Raw genomic sequence first — 17787 nt, 5'->3', positions numbered from 1 at the left:
AGTGTGAAAAGAGATTAATACAGTAAATTTGTACTAGTATAATGGGTTGCTGCTGTAAAATACCTGAAAATGTGGAAGTGACTTGGGAAATGGTTTTGAGGGCTCAGGAGAGGATAGGAAAATGTGGGAAAGTTTGGAACTTCCTAGAGACTTGTTGAATGGCTTTGACCAAAATTCTGACAGTAATATGGACAATAACATCCGGGCTGAGGTGGTCTCAGATTAAGAGGAGAAATTTGTCAGGAATTAGAGTAAAGGTCATTCTTGTTACGCAAAGAGACTGGAGGCATTTTCTCCCTGCCCTAGAGATCTGTGGAATTTTGAACTTGAGAGAGATTAGTGTATCTGGAGGAAGAAATTTCTAAGTATCAAAGTGTTCAAGCAAAGAGAAAGGAATTTCTAAGTGTCAGACTGTTCATGTGAAAGCAGAGCATAAAAGTTTGAAACATTTGCAGGCTGACAGTGCAATAGAAAAGAAAAACCCATTTTCTAAGGAGAAATTCAAGCTGGCTGCAGAAATTTGCATAAGTAACGAGGAGCCAAATGCTAATCACCAAGACAAGGAGGAAAATGTCTACAGGGCATGTCAGAGAGCTTTGTGGCAGCCCATCTTATCACAGACCAGAGGTCTAGTAGGGAAAAATGATTTCCTGAGCCAGGTCCAGGGCCCCCCTGCTGTGTGCAGCCTCCAGACTTGGTTCCCTGCATCCCAGTTGCTCCAGCTATGGCTAAAAGGGGCCAAGGTACAGCGCAGGCTGTGGCTTCAAAGGGTGCAAGCCTCAAGACTTGGCAGCTTTGTGGAGTTGAGCCTGTAGGTGCACAGAAGTCAAGAATTGAGGTTTCGGACCCTCCGTCTAGATTTCAGAGGATGTATGGAAAGACCTGGATGTCCATGCAGAAATTTGCTGCAGGGGTGGAGCCCTTATGGAGAAACTCAGCTAGGGCAGTGTGAAAGGGAAGTGTGAGGTTGGATCCCCCACACAGAGTCCCCACTGGAGAACTCCCTAGTAGAGCTGTGAGAAAAGGGCCATTGTTCTCCAGACCCCAGAATGGTAGATCCACCAACAGCCTGCACTGCGCACCTGGAAAAGACACAGATACGCAAAGCTAGCCCATGAAAGCAGCTGGGAGGGGGCAATACCCTGCAAAGCTGCAGGGACAGAGCTGATCAAGGCCCTGGAAGCCCACCTCTGGCATCAGGATGCCCTGAATGTGAGACATGGAGCCAAAGGAGATCATTTTTAAACTTTAAGGTTTAATGACTGCCCTATTGGGCAGTGAAATGGTGCAAATGTGCAAGTAACCAGCGACTTCACAGCACCACAGCTATTCACTTATTTGTTAAGTTGAACTAAGTAAGGCTCCAAAACAGTACTCATTGATTGATTGGTTACAGGCCTCTGCCCTGTCAGTAGCAACTTTTTAACTACCATTGATTATTCACAGCAGCCAGTGTAAGATTCTAGAGTTCTTAGACATTCACTTGTGACCAGCTGGTCTAAGTCATCCTTAACATAATGAACACAGATTCCAGGCAGTGTTGTCACAATCCCCTGAAAGAATAAGCAAATGCCATTGGTTCCAGCTCATCTGATATTACCTACAAGTGAAGTCATTGCTACTCATTTGTGGAGAAATGGCAGATTGCCTTGCTTATTGTTGAGAAAATTTAAAGCCTACATACAAAGTCCCAATGGGCAGAACCAACCTGGGATTCTACATCTTCCAGCATCCTCAGCCCCTGAAGTATAAAGAAACAACTCTATCTGAGGAAGCTTGCTGATGATCTTATCTTCATTGTCTTCACTTGCTCCTCCTGCTTCCCCCAGTGCAACCAAACACTTCTGAAATGAATAAGCGGCAACTTATTGAAAGCCTCACTTTTGAACACAACGATAAAGAGAATATTCACCATGGTCTCTGTATATGATTATAAATGCCTGTGTCCCTGCTCTAGTTAAGAAAGGGAGATGCTGTTTGTGATTCCTGTACCAAAATACCCAACATATTTATATTTTTAGTCTTTCAATCAAGTGTAACTAAAGTCAGTATAAAGGATCTAGCCTGTTTCTAAAGGAAGGATCATGGCTACGAATTCCACAGAAAGTCAGCTTGATATTGTTGATAACTCTGGATACAGCACAGTATCAAATGAGTATCTTAACCCGGCTCAAAATCTTCCCCTGGCAGCACTGTCATGGGGTCTTAATACTAACATGCTGAAAGAAGAAATCGACTAAAGTGGAGGAAAAAAAATGTGTTGGTAGGGAATTAAGATGAGTGTTTCTATTCTCCAAGCTCCTGTGCTTTAGTAGGTAGAAAGAAAGGAAGGCAAAGAGGGAAGAAATGAAAAGGAAAGAAAGCCTATTTTTCATGTAAAGATGTAGCAGTATTTGTCCAGGTCGCAAGCCTAAATAAGACCGTAAAGATATAGATAGCATCTCTCCTCCCTCACCTCACACACCCTTTTGAAATAAGTCAATAATCTATCTCTGAGGTCTCTCAACATAATTGTTATCCAAGAATAATCTTTCCATCATTTCCTTAGAGTTTATCCTCTCTCACATTACCTTCATAGTCCCCTCCCAATAATCCTCCCACAAACACTGTCCTGCTCTGGTGACCTTGCCATACCTTCATACACCTTAGCTGTGCCAATTCTTTACTTTACATCTACTCCTTCATCTGCCAGATAGATCCAGCTTCTTTAACACTGAGTACATTTCTTTTGATAAGTTGAACAATGACCCTGAAATCATGAAATAAAGATAACATATTTCTATTCTTATTTGTCCTCATCATGGTATTTTCCATCATTGGACACATTCTTGATTTGGAATCCTTCCTCCTTAGCTCCTAGGATATCAGTCTCTCCTACTATTATTCCTACTTCTCCTTCTGTTCCCTTTCACACTTCTTTTATAGGTTTCCTTCCTGTCGATGTTTAGGTTTCGAAGGCTCTATCTTAAGCCCTTGGCTCTACGCAGTCCACTAAACATCCCTAAGCCAGCTTATTTGTGTGTGCGCAAATGATTGTCCTGTAACTCATGATTCTCTATTGGGCTTCCACCCTGTATATCCAACTGCTCATGTCCTACAGAACCCTCAAACTCAGTGCATCTGAGCCCTCCCAAGCCTGATCCTTTTATATCTCTGCGAATAGCCCTACTTGTCACTCAGTTGCCATGGCCATATACCTCACAGCCATTCTAAACACTTTCCTCTCACTTGCTCTTCCACATCCAGTTAGTCACCATCCTATAAATTCTATCTCCTTCATTTGTATCAAAGTCAGCTTTTCCTTCCTCCTTCACTGTCGTTATTGGTACTCAGTATTTTAGTCCAGGTTTAGTGAAATAGCATACTAATTCATCTCCCTGCATCTACTGTGCTGCTCTCCCCTTCAATCTCTATTTTAGTCACAAGTATAATAGTGATTAAAATTTTTGAGATTTTATACTAGGAGTCTGTGAATTCTGAGCATATACTGACCATATTTTTTTATGAAAAAGTTCTCTAAACTTCAATTTCCTTAACTCTAGATTAAACAATATTTTTCTTAAAGGTTTGTTAGAAGAATTAAATGAAATGCTATATAAGTAACTCTGAAAACATTGCCATTTATTTTTTAAATAAATAAATCTTTAATAAATAAAGAAACCCTCTGTTAATGTTACCTTACTATAATACAATCTGATTAATTATTTTACTTTGTTGATTGTAATCCTAAAATTATTTTTCAGATCACCCAAAATATGTTCAGATTCCTCATTGTAGCTTCAATGAACTTCATAATCTGGCTTCTGCCTACCTTCTAACCACCCTCACATGCCATCTCTTCACCAGAATGAGACAACTGTGGTTTGCTAAACAACCTGATGTATCCTCAGCATATCCACATTGCATCTATGTCAGGCATCTGAAGAGGTGAAGTCACAGATGAGGTTCTTGTACCTATGGGGTTTATGGCACTAGATGGTAGGTGGTAGGGCAAGGGGATACAGTAAAGTCAAAAACACTAATAGAACAATCTGAAAAAGCTTTGATGTAGCAGTGTGTGGATGGGGGTACATTCAAGGTATTATTCCCATCCACGTGGAAGAGCCTCTAAATGAGACTAGGGGAAAAGTGCATCATCTAGGAGCTTTTGAGATTTGATCTGAGTTTTAAATAATAAATAGGAATCTTTTAAAAAGAAGAAAGACACTCTATATAGAGGTGACAGCAATGTGGATATGCTGAGGATACAACAGAGCATTTAGGAAACTGCAGTCTTCCCACATGTCTGGTGAAGAGGTGGCACACGAGGATGGTAAAGTAGATGAAACCAAAGGTAGGCAGAAGTCAGATTATGAAGTTCATGGAAGCTGCAATGAGGAGTCTAAACTTATTCTGGATGCTCTGAAAAGTAATTTAGGATTATAATCAACAAAGTAAAATAACTGTACTAGTCCATTCTCACACAGCTATAAAGAACTGCCTGAGACTGGATAATTTATAAAGAAAAGAGATTTAATTGACTCACAGTTCCATGGGGCTGAGGAGGCTTAGGAAACTTACAATCATGGTGGAAGGAGAAGCAAATAGGTTCTTCTTCACATGGCGACAGCAAGGAGAAGTGCCAAGCAAAAGGAGGAAAGCCCATTATAAGACCACCAGATCTCATGAGAACTCACTATCACAAGAAGAGCATGGAAGTAATCACCCCCATGATCTAATTACCTCCCACTGGGCCCCTCCCATGACATGTGAGGACTATGGGAAATACAGTTCAAGATGAGATTTGGGTGGGAATACAGTCAAGCCATATCAATAACTAATCAGACACGTGTTGCAATAAAAAAAATTAATAGAGGAAGGCCTTCTTTATTTATTGAAGATTTATTTTTAAAGTAAATATTTTAAAATGTTTTAAAACAGGCAATGTTTTAAGAGTTATTTACATATCATCTTATTTACTTCTTCTAATAAACCTCTGAGAAAGGTATTATTAGGTTCATTCGGTTCATTCTAGAGTTAAGGAAACTGAACTTCAAAGAATTTTCCCATTAAAAAAAAATATGGTGAGTATGTGGTCAGAATTCACAGACTCCTCCTAGTTCAAAACCTTGAAATTTTTAATATCAGTACAAGAATGACCAAGGAAAGGAAAAAAGAAGGAATGGAGTAAAACAAAGGAAGGAAAAAAGAAGGAATGGGAAGAGAAGAATAGATGAAAGAAGAAAAAAACAAAGCTATTACTTACTATGCTAGAGTTCTAGGATCTTTTTTCTTCAGCTTCTAAGAACTCACAGATTCCCATTTTCCTCCATCAAGAGCTGCTATAACTTCCCATGGAGAGAGTTTCTGCCATCATTTCCCTGCATACAGTCTCCCAGGCAGCTCTGCTTCTGCGCTTTCTATTCAATGGAACCCCTGCCTCCAGCTCTGTTTAATCCACCTTGATCTGCAGATCGTCACCCTAACAAATAATCCTTTATTAGTTCGGGAAGATTTATTTCTTTGAGTTTTTATAGTGCCCTTACAATGAGGAGAACAAAAAGACAAACGTGAAAGGAACTAGAAGGAGGAATTTGTACTTTATTTGTATTATTCCTCTGTAGTAACTCAGGGATTGATTGAACAAATGTATTTTGAGCACCTACTCCTTGCCTGACAGAGCATCATGCTCAAGAAATACAATAGTTGATAAACCAAGAAGTTGGGTTGGCAATAAACTCAGAGATTAGTGGATTCTTTCATATGATTGTGTGTGTGTGTGTGTGCACACGTGCATGCTCGCCTACTGCATTGCCAGGCACTTTTCTAAGTGCTGGGAAGATAACAGGGGCCAAAACATAAAAAGTTCCTGCTCTCAAGGAGGTGACACTTTAGTAAAGAAAGAGGACAATAAACACTTGGGCTGCTCTAAGGATAAAAGAATGGAAAGGAGCAAGTATGGCCACTGGGAGATTAATTATGTGCTTGAGACTGTTCAATCAAAAAGTGATTGGACATTTCTTGAAGTAGCATGGTAATAGTGGTGAAAATCGAGTTCTGTAGAGCCAACTGGATCTGCTAACAGATTAGACATGAGATACTAAAAAGAAAAGTGGGCAGATTTTTTTTTTTTTTACCTTTTCTGTTTGTTTAAGAGATGAAGTACCACTTTGTTGCACAGGTGTCTGGAACTCTTGGCCTCAAGTGATCCTCCCGCCTCAGCTTCCTAAGTAGCTGGAACCATAGGCACAAGCCACTATGCCCTACAAAAGTGGACCAATTCTGACACCAGTAATTTTGCTGTGTATACCTAGAGAAAATGAGTTATTGCTTTTGTTTGAGTTGAGAAAGTTAGTAGGAAAAGTGGGCTTTTTTTCAGTGAGATAAGAAGCAAAATCAAAATCTGAGAGTAAAGAATGGAGAGGAAGTGCTAGAGGTTGAGAGAAGAAAACTAAATATCTGGAAAAGCATTTTTTTAGTTAGTTTCTTTGTGGCTTGAAGGTGAAAGATGAGAGATAATTGTTTGATTTTGGATTTTGTATGTTCAAGATATCTAGAAATAATGACAGCAAACATTTATATAGTAATTCCCATGTGCCAAGCCCTATTCTAAGTGACTTGTACATATTATTTTATTTAACCCACACAACTTCCCTCTGAGGTAGGGCCTATTGTTAACTCAATTTTACAGATGAGAAATATGAAGCACATAGAAGGCAGGTAATCTGTACTGATCATGTAAGTTGGCTGATGAAGATGGGACTTGAACCCAGGTGTCATGACTGTAGGGTCTGTGCTCTTTCCTATACCCCCATTCTACATGTAAGTGTGCAGATGAATGAACATGGACTTCAAGTGTGCAGAAAAGGCCAAAGATATCACCATGGGGAACATCAGCACTTAAATGATATTTAAAGTCATGCGACTAAATGAAATATAGACAGAGAAGAGATTCACGTGTTAATAAGCTCCCCAGTGTTTAGAGACAGTAACACAGGGAAGATCCAGCAAAGGAGACTAAGAAGGATGGCAGTAGAGGGAAGGCACAAAGAGAACCAAGAGAATGTGGTGTCTCAGAGTTCATGTGTGAGAGTGTCTCTCCCAAAACCTCAACCTTCCTGATAAGTCTAAGGGCAAGAACCAATTTATTTCAGGGCAATGTTGAGCCTGGATATGAGAGCCGATCTTTCTTGGAAGGCCTGGTTTGTAGAAATGTAAATCTTTGTTTCAAGCCATGGGAGACTGAGAAGCAAGACTTTAGGGAAAGAGGAATAAAATAGATGTGTAGAAATAACAAAGTGATAAAGTCTTGAGGTGTCACTAACCCTAATTGCTGGCATCCCTGAATCCTAGACCTTGGATTACAAGAGACTCCTTAGTATCTGCCCATGTCCATTTTTGCTTCACATAGTTTGAATGTGGTTTCTATCACATACAGATACAAAATTCCAAATCCACCCTCTACCATGGCTGGCCTTGTGAATAAGCAGAAGAGGCACTAATAATATGATGTGAGTGATTCAGGGAAGAGCGCCTTCTTGAGCAAACATCTTCCCTGGTCCACCAGCTGTAGTTTATGAAATCCCACAATGAGGATGAAACAGAATCACTATTTACAGAGCAACTTCCAGACATCCAGCCCTAAGCTAGGTGCCTTTTAAAATATTATCTAATTTAGGTAAGCAATCCTTCGGACTAGAGAAACAGCTTCTTCTTCTAGAGTCCATGGAAGAAATGTCTCTTCTGTACAAGTAGGTTTAAAATATTATTGTATATCTCTTTGCTCCCCTGTTATACTGAAGCAGTATTAATTATGTATAGGCTGGGTGTGGTGGCTCATGCCTGTAATCCCAGTGCTTTGGGGGGGCCAAAGCAGGAGGATCACTTGAGACCAGGAGTTCAAGATGAGCCTGGGCAGCATAGCAAGACCCCATCTCTACAAAAAAATATATACAAATACAATATTTAGAATTGTCAAATTATGATTGAATGAGAAGAAATCAGTGAGGCAAGGAAATGTGAATTAGTGAACTGGACACTAAGACATTGGAAATAAGATCAGGGACAGAGGACAGAGGGCCAGGTGCGAAGTGAAAGCCACAAACAGGACAATAGCTGGCAGAAGTAAATCAGGTAGAAAAAGAAAAGGCATGAAAGCTGTAGGCAGCTGTTGAAATAAACATGACCAGACTAATAGAAACCGTCTGGAAACAGAGACTTGCTCATGGAAATGCCTATTAAGGGAATTAATTATGGCTCAATATGTCAGACAGGCATTCTCAACTGGATTATAAGGTTTGAAGAGATTACACAGAAAGGAACAAATGTCCTCAGTTATCACAAGTTCAAAAAAGAGGATCTGCCTGGATTCAGATTAGAAGCAAGAGCAGAAAAAGAATGTGACATGAAAAATAAATGTCTGTGAAAGCCAATTCTCTATTCCATGGAAAGCTTTCTATTTCTATCTGGTATAAATAACAGGATGTTATGCTTATAATTTAGCTACCAAAACACAGAGATATCTAATGCATATAATGTGTGTGTGCATATATATGTATATCTGATTTGATAACTAAATTACATACATTACATATATACTATTTTCTACCAAGCATATTATTAAGAAAGGATTATAGGAAGGATTTAAGGTCAAGGTGACAAGGTTGCCATTTGGTACAAAGAAATTCTTAGCAGAGTTCATTGCAGTGGGAAGAATCAGTGTACAACTTTTATAATCACACCACTTTTAAAGCAGGAAATCTACCCAATACTAATCTTCGTTCGACATTTTTTTCTTTCCCAGCATTCAGGGTCCTAGCTGCTTACTAGCTGTGATATCTGCTTACAATCTGTGACATCATCATTGAATTTTTTGAAGCTCAAATCTCCCCTCCCGGTTGTCCTTTCCCATCTGAGTCTCATTTGAGAGTTGTCCCTCAAGCAATTCTCTAATCAGCATGTGTGTATGGAAAGACTATTTCTGAATGAAAGAGATTGTAATGCTTTTAAAAATGGCAGGTTCAAATGTGACTTGAACACTTTAAAATGTTGACCCTTATCACAGACACAAAAAGAATGCTAAACCTTGAAGGAATCTGGGCATCATCTGGTACAAAATGTTCATTTTGTTCACAGATAAACTAAGACCCAGATATACCAGAGACTGGACCAGGGCCACACTGAACAGATCACACAGCTGGAAAGAGATCAAAGGTGTTCCACTCCCAGCCCCAACTTCCTTTAAAATATACCTTCTTGGACTTTTTAAAAACTTATATAATAACTCCTGAAAGCACTTGAATCTAGACATTAATAGCTAATATAAAGGGGACTACTAAAAAGGCAGTGAATTAAAAATCTCAACCACGCATACCATTTTTTCCTCACAGAAACTATTAGCAATTCAATGAAAGTTGGAAGGGGAGGGAAAATTGTAAATAGTAAAAGAATACTCTATAATTAAAGTTTTATGTTCTAGCTATCTATGTACCACATGGATGATTACCATAAAGTTATCAAAACATTCCATTCATTATACATTCACCAAAAATAACTCTGGAAAAAAAACAGTAAAATCCTGAAGGGATTGGTTACAGGCAGAGTATAATCAACTGAAGGTGTCCTGGTCCTTTTTCATTGTAAGTATGGGCCACAGAACACAAACGTGTCTTCATCCAAAAATAAATAAATAAAATAAGGCTGATTGGACAGGTAGGGCAGAATGGTGAATGTTCAATATTAAATTCAAAAACTGTTTTAAACAGAAAAGGAGGTTTCTTAAAATATGAGAATGAAAGCCCTATTACATAGTGAAATGAAACAGAATTTTTTTTTTCTAAGACAAGATCTCGCTCTGTTACCCAGGCTAGAGTGCAGTGGCACCATCTCTGCTTACTACAACCTCTGCCTCCTGGATTCAAGTGATTCTCCTGCCTCAGCCTCCTGAATAGCTGGGACTACAGGCTCCCACCACCACGCCCCCCACCCCTGCAGTTAATTTTTGTATTTCCAGTAGAGATAGGTTTCGCCATGTTGGCCAGGCTGGTTTCAAACTCCTGATCTCAAGCGATCTGCCTGCCTTGGCCTCCCAAAGTGCTGGGATTACAAGCGTGAGCCACCACGCTTATATAGATTTCATTTAAGTCTCCCAAGGTTCAGGGAGGGGCTTGCCCGGTCCAGATCTAGCACCTCCTTCCTGTAGATGATGCAATACTCGGAGAGAGAAGACATCCACTGATTACTGTGAGGTCCAGAAATTCAGGTGAGGTCTCTTATGGCAGGGAAGGAAAGTTGGAAAGACAAGCTACTCAGTGTAGGAAGAAGGGTAAGATATGAAGCCTGCAGGCCTGTGGGAGAACTGAGAATTCAGCAGAAACCCAGCTGAGCCAGGTACCAACAGATACTGAGGACCGAACCATTGCAGGGCACAAATCAGATGAGTAGGCCAGTGGTAATCAGCATCCCTGCACAGAGAGCAGAGAAGCCAGTAAGGCTCGGACAAGCCGCTTGATTCTGTCTTAAAGGATCCTTTGATGAGGCAACCTAGGGCCTTCACTCAACCTGGACCACCAGCAAATATGAGTCATTTGTTTCAACCCTAAGCCATTTTAATATAGTGACAGATGAAACTAAAGAAAATGTGCTGCCTGCCCAGAGAAGCAGAAACAATAGGCCTGCTTTCTTTTCAGTGTATTAACCTTGAGGGGAGAAAACTGGCTTTGAGGACAGAGGAAGGAAGCAACACCTTCCCAGGAATTAAAAAGATTAAGGGAAATAGTACTGGACTGGAGCAGAGAGGAAATTATTTGCCTGTCTCAGAGAGGACATTTCTGTTGTTATTGCCCCTATAAACTATCTTCACCCTCAGCCCCAAACCGGGCAGGGCTGATGGGATTTGTTGAAGTAGTATATCAAATTAGTCTTGCTGAGAAAACTCCAGGGGGAGGCTTGGGGCCAAGGAGTGCCCTGAAATTTATCTAACTGACAGGACACTCAAAGCAGCAAATGGAGCGCTTGCTTGCCCCTGTGGACATCACAGCCAAAACCACGCTAATTAAAGGAAGGTCTCTGCCTTAGTTCCAGGGAAGAAAAAAGGATTCCCAGGGTTAACCAAGAACCACCTAAAATCCTTATAAACCAGGCTTGAACTTAGATGAAAATAAAAGAAATTGTCTTGTCATGAACACAATCAAAAGTTGAGAGATTTCCAGCAATGTTAGAAGAAAATATGAGAGCTGTAAGGATGCACACCTGACCTATTTATCATATTGCAAATGATCAAGATTTCACACATATTACAAAAACAAGGAAGCTGTCTACTTAGCGTTAAGAGGAGACGACATGGAAGGACATTCAGCCACCGGGCAAACGCTAAAAAGGCCTGAGGGTCCTTCAGCAGGCCTTCTCCAGCCTGTGCAGCACCCCCATTTATCATCCTAAGGGCACAGAAGCATGAAGAATGCTGAGCAAGACCACAGACACATCCACGCTCTCTCCATGTAACACAGTCAGCTTTCACAGACCACAGCCAAACACATTCTACTTTCTTATACAGCAGTGCTTCAGGGTTCATGGCACGCTCATCTTCTTCACATGAACCAAAACAGCTCTTTGTCCTCCCCAGTGCCTACCAACTATTTCAGTCTCCAGTTGTGTTCCCCAGGAAGCAGACTCCAAAGCAGAGTGTGACATGCAGACACTCTACTAAGAAGAGCCTGTGGGTTCAACACCTAAGGAAGAAAATAAACAGGAAGCAGGATTTAGCAGGAAAATGCTGAGTCATGATGCTGACTCAATGACAGTCTCAACCAACTCCAGGACCAGCTCCGAAGTCCTGCCCCTTCAGTGTTGTCCTGAGCTGGGCCAGGATGGCCAGGATTTTATACCTTCATGGAGCGGTCCCTGGATCTGGACCACTCCAGAAAAGGGTGCACCCTTAGGCAAGGCAGCTCCACTGTAGCCCAGGCAGTCCCTGAGGAGCTGATGGCTGAAGGTTGGTGCCAACAGCACTCCCAACAGCTGGGGCAACAAGTCTTTCCTTAAAGGGGGATATAGATCACACAGCACAGTGTCTGCCACCTGCTCTACACGCATTTTCTAAATATTCACAAAACTTCAGAAAAACGTGCATGGAATTGAAGTTTGAACCTCCCAACCTTTTTCTATGTAGAAACTATAACAGGAAAAGAAACATTTCTAAGTGTGAAAAATGCTTTGATACCAAGCACCCTGAAGAATTAAAGTAACAACAGTCTCTAGTATTGCAATGCTGGAACAAAGATAGAAAAGTTCCTCTGTGTTTAAAAAAAAAAAAACAGTATCTCACCCCGTCTCCTTGTGAGAAAGGTCTATGAGTTTCAATCAGTCAGTGACTCCTTGTTGAGGGTCTGCTGTGTGCTCTGCATTCCACTAGATCCAACAAGGCAGGATGCCAGAGAAATACATAGCACAATCTCTAACCAAGGATGGTATGGTCTAGATGGGAAGGAAAATAAAACACCCAAGAGCATAGAGGCCATTTTTTTGCCCAATTGCATGCTCCCAGGAGATTTAGGTATCATGGTCTAGCAAAAAGAGCACAGGAAACTCGGTTCAGACCCTGATTTCTTTACTATTACTGTATGAAGTTGGTCACTTTGTTGATGTGAGGTCGTTCAAGACACCTATGTGTCTGAGGATCAGTTTCCTCATCTTTAAAATGAATCTACTATACCTAGCTTACAGATATAAAAATTAAATGAGGCAAGGGTTGTAAACATTCATTATTAATCTTAAGGAACAACACAAACGTTTGCTGCGCTCTTCATACCCAACTATCAGTGTGTCAGAGAAAAGACAGAAAAACTCATGACAGTGGCGGGAGTCAGAGATTTTAGGGTGGGGGTCTTTCAGCAAGGCTTTGAGGTCTTGAGCCCTTCAGCAAGGACTGCAAGCTGGCAATGTTCAGCCTACCCAACATGCTTCTAGTTTCTGTGGTCTGTCCTGCACAATGTTAAATTTGTGTTTACTCTGAATTCCTTTAGGAGGGTCAAGCCCTCTCCTGTTAGAACCAGACACCTCATTCCTACTGTCTGTCTGCACAGCCCACGGACCAGAGAGCAGCAAGAACAGAGCTTGGGATGAAAGAGAGAGTTCATGTTCCTTTTCTTTATATACTTTAAGTTCTGGGGTCCATGTGCAGAACGTGCAGGTTTGTTACATGGGTATACACGAGCCATGGTGGTTTGCTGCACCCATCAACCCATCATCTACATTAAGTATTTCTCCTAATGCTATCCCTCCTCTAGCCCCATGCCCCCTGACAGGTCCCAGTGTGTGATGTTCCCCTCCCTGTTTCTATGTGTTCTCATTGTTCAACTCCCACTTATAAGTGAGAACATGCCGGTTTTCTGTTCTTGTGTCAGTTTGCTGAGAATGATGGTTTCCAGCTTCATCCACGTCTCTGCAAAAAACCTGGAACTCATGTTCTTGAACCTGCTGCAGGCCTGGATAAACACACAGCAGAGGAACCACAAGTCCTCTCAAGGAAGTTGGGAGGAGCTTCCTACAGGACATGCATCTGTGTGGGAGGGTTTAAGAAAGCTGGAAACAGACCTGGATTGGAAGCCGTCAAGAGGTGGAGTTTATTTTTATGACTGATTAGCTTACTAATTTTTATCTAGGGGGCAGGCAGGAAGATGAAATTGAGATTTGAGTTGTCACAGACAAAGGAGCAGACAGAGGAGGGATCTTTAGCCTTTTTTCTATTGGCAGCATGGTCTTATCTCTGTCTTGTCCCAAGCCTGGTCACCGTGTAGCCCTGTCTCAACAAGGTGTCTATTCTGTGAGCATGTTTATGATTTACTGGGAAGATCATGGCCTGGCCCAGCAGGGCCATTTTTCATTTTTGAAATCCAATGTCTCACCAAATGCATACATCTGCAAACGGTCTGGCTGCATTAGCTGTCTGAGTTTGCTAGCCTGCCTTCATTGAGGTAGGATAATTTGTGAGTTAAGAGGTATAGGTTGAGAGAGGCCTAAATCTGACAAAGAAAGGTGATAGAGAGGGGATTCTGAAAGAATGAGTAAGAATGTAGCAAGCATTCCCTACAGCAGAGATCATCAAAGTATGGCCCCAGACAAGCATCATCTGCATCACCTGTGGATTTCTAAGAAATGCAGATTCTTGGTCTTCATCCCTCACCTACTGTCAGAAACTCTGGGGATAATGCCCAGCCATCTATGGTTTACAAGCCTTCCAGTGATGCTGATCAGGCTAGAGTCTGAGAATGCCAGCCAAAAAGTAGGTGAGAAGGCTCACAAGTACAGCCATGAGCAGTTCAATGCAGCTAATAAATACTAATGTGATTAGAAAAGGCTTTAAGGGAGAAACGGAGGTTGAAGTGGGCCTTTCAAGAGGTGGAAAAGTAGGTAGGTGTGAGGAGGAGGAGGAGGAGGAGAGGCCGCCAGAGATACAGTAATAATGTGAGCAGATGCTCCTGCCTCTGGCTTAATTCTTAGCTTGGGAATTGAAGTTCAAACATTGCAGTGTACTGAGGTCAGAATGACAAAAAAAATAAGATAAGACCAAGAGTTCATTATTGTGCATTTTCAACTAAAACGAAGACTTCATGAGGAACTTTCCCAACATTAGTCTGAAGTAGTGAAAAATGCTTCAAGCAGTCCATCTGGAAAAGTTAGAAGTTATCAGTCTGAGAATTACAATAATTGAAAGAGATATTTTCGAGCCAAATTAAAGAGGATGTAAAAGTCACATTAATCGTCTAGAAGGCAGCCTTTGTGTTGAATATGAGAATACAACCTCAGCTATAAGCTTTTAGTGAAATTAAATCTTGTCACACGTAGCCAAACTTGTGACTTTCCCATATGAAGGAGCGGAGCCCACCTCCCGGAAAAAGATTGCTGCAACACTCACTTGCCAAGGCCTTACAGAGAGGGACTTGAGATGGAGGCTAAAGGGAATAAAACCATGATCCCAGTGAATAAAAGACAATCTCCTTAATTTGGACTTAATGAAATTACATGTCAACCTATTGAGTCATTTCAAATCCAAGATGAGAAAGTGTCAAGTAGTCCTTTCCTTTATCCCAGCTTGATTTTGTTTTGTTTTTCAAAATTTATTGAGTTGCTTTTGACTTTCCTTGCCACATAAATGCACCTGACCAGTTATTCATCCTTTCTACTCCTTTGACGGGGACGAGTTTGTGTTCTGTAAATATCTTCCTAAATTGTTTTTTGGACCTTGAAATTCCGTTGACAGTGTGTGACTGATTTGCATGCTTCTGTCTCCTCCCTGGCTCCACACCTCATGCAGATGTTGCCATTTATGCTTTAGTTTTTCAGCTCCCTTTATAGCATGAAGTCGTTTCTTCATGTTCCTCTAATTGCACCCTGAGAAATTATCTATCCACATACTCACTGGCAAAAAACAATAGCAGATGGCTCTGAAATGGAAATAGGAGTTCTTCTGGAATCTTAAAGGGAAAGATGGTGTGCAGGGAGTGGATTAATGTGCATTTCACAGTTTTAGTTCCCATTAAAAGAAGTTGATTCCATCAAATCAGATACCGACTTAACAAAATTATTCACTCTGTGATGGTTGGCTTGCCCTTCTTCAACAGTGACATAAATGTGTGACTTCAGGGAAACAGAGCAGTTTCTTTCCTCACTGATAAGAAAACTATTCAAATGTACTGCCATAATATTTGCTTAATTAGATTGTTGAAATCTTTCTATGGAGAAGTAAATGCAACCCTTCCCTCTTTCCTCTTTAGACCTACAAAAGAAAGCTGACTTGCAGTAGTAAAATATTTTAATGTGATTTGTCTTCCAAAAATTGAAATTTGGAAAATACAAATTTAAGTGCAGCCTCATATACACTATGCTGTTATTTTAATCAGTTCTTCTATTCATTTTCTTTTTTTATTTGTCAGCTTTCTTTTGATTGTATCAAAATAAACTGTCTAGACTCTGTTCTCAACTGTGATGGATTTTAGGAGACTGTACAAATGATGCTAGAAAAAAAATAAATTAGCAGTACTGTGCATTAAAGTTATGTTCAGAAAAAGCATTGACTACTTAAATACTAGCTAAGATGGCCTACTATCCATTTTATTCAAGGTTAGAGCTTCTTAGAAAGCATATATCTACCTTTCTATCAAAATGCAATTACATAAAGAGCTTCTGCACTGCCGACAAAATTATCATCAGCGTCAACAGACAACCTACAGAATGGAGGAAAACTTTTGTAATCTATCCATCTGACAGAGACCTAATATCCAGAGTCTACAAGGAACTTAAACACATTTACAAAAAATAAAAATAAAAAATAATCCCTTTAAAAAGTGGACAAAGGACATGAACAGACACTTCTCAAAAGAAGACATTCATACAGCTAACAAACATCTGAAGAAAAGCTTAGTATCACTGATCATTAGAGAAGTGTAAATCAAAATCACAATGAGATACAGTCTCATGCCAGTCAGAACAGCGATTATTAAAATGTCAATAAACAACAGATGCTGTCCGTGTTGCAGAGAAAAGAGAATGCTTTTACACTGTTGATGGTAATATAAGTGAGTTCAACCATTGTGGAAGACAGTGTAGCAATTCCTCAAGGACCTAGAGGCAGGAACACCATTTGACCCAGCAATCCCATTCCCAAGTATATACCCACAGGAATATAAGTCATTCTGTTGTAAAGATACATGCACTCATTATAGAAAGATAAAAAATTGTTATAATGTCTGTCACAGTCTATATATATTTTGAATAAGTTTATATATAATATATATATTTAATATATAATATATATTTATTATATATAAACTATATATATAGCAACACTATAGTTGAAGTGAAAATGTTCCAGTTATTTACAAGAGCAAATGAAATACAGAATTTAATGTGCAGTATTTTTTAATTTACAAATTATAAGGTAATTTTATGTTCTGAAAATAAAACATGGACATTATGGATAATTTGAAGATTTATAAATTAAAAATTAACTTGCATTTTATTAGAAATAAAGTTCATTAATATGTTGGAATATTTTTAGCCAGGCATTTTTGAATTATAAAGTATTTATTATTTAATTAAGATAATAGTTCATGTACATGTTTTATTGCATTGTAAATTTCATCTTGTGCTGTGAACATTTTTTCCATGTCTCTAAATAGTCTTAAATAAAACATATTAATTGACTGCCTAAAAAAAAAGAAAGAAAGAAAATATGGTACATATACACCATGGAATACCATGCAGCCTTAAAAAAAGAATGAGATCATGTCCTTTGCAGGGACATGGATGGAGCTGGAAGCCATTATCCTCAGCAAACTAACACAGGAACAGAAAACCAAACACTTCATGTTCTCACTTATAAGTGGGAGCTGAACAATGAGAACACATGGACACAGGGAGGGAAACAACACACACTGGGGCCTGTGAAGGGAACTGGGGGAAGGGAGAGCATCAGGAAGAATAGCTAATGGATGCTGGGCTTAATACCTGGGTAATGGGTTGATCTGTGTGACAAAGCACCATGGCACACATTCATCTATGTAACAAACCACATCCTGTACATGTACCCCAGAACTTAAACACTGAAGAAAAAAATGCAATTATGAAAAGTAATGACTTATAACAGTAAGTATGTTTCTATGTTCCTATTTAACTTATTTTTTTATACTAGATGCAGAAGCTTCATGATAATCTTGATTTAGTGTTAGAGTTACAGCTATGATTATAATTGTATCTGGGACTGGTCTTATGAGTTTCTGACTTCTTCTGTGATTCCACGAACTGCCAAGA

This window comes from Aotus nancymaae, unplaced genomic scaffold, assembly GCF_030222135.1.
Source record: "Aotus nancymaae isolate 86718 unplaced genomic scaffold, 86718_ANA_hifiasm-v0.15.2.pri h1tg000022l_1, whole genome shotgun sequence".
Classification (NCBI taxonomy): Eukaryota; Metazoa; Chordata; class Mammalia; order Primates; family Aotidae; genus Aotus; species Aotus nancymaae.
Note: the sequence above shows the minus strand (reverse complement) of the source record.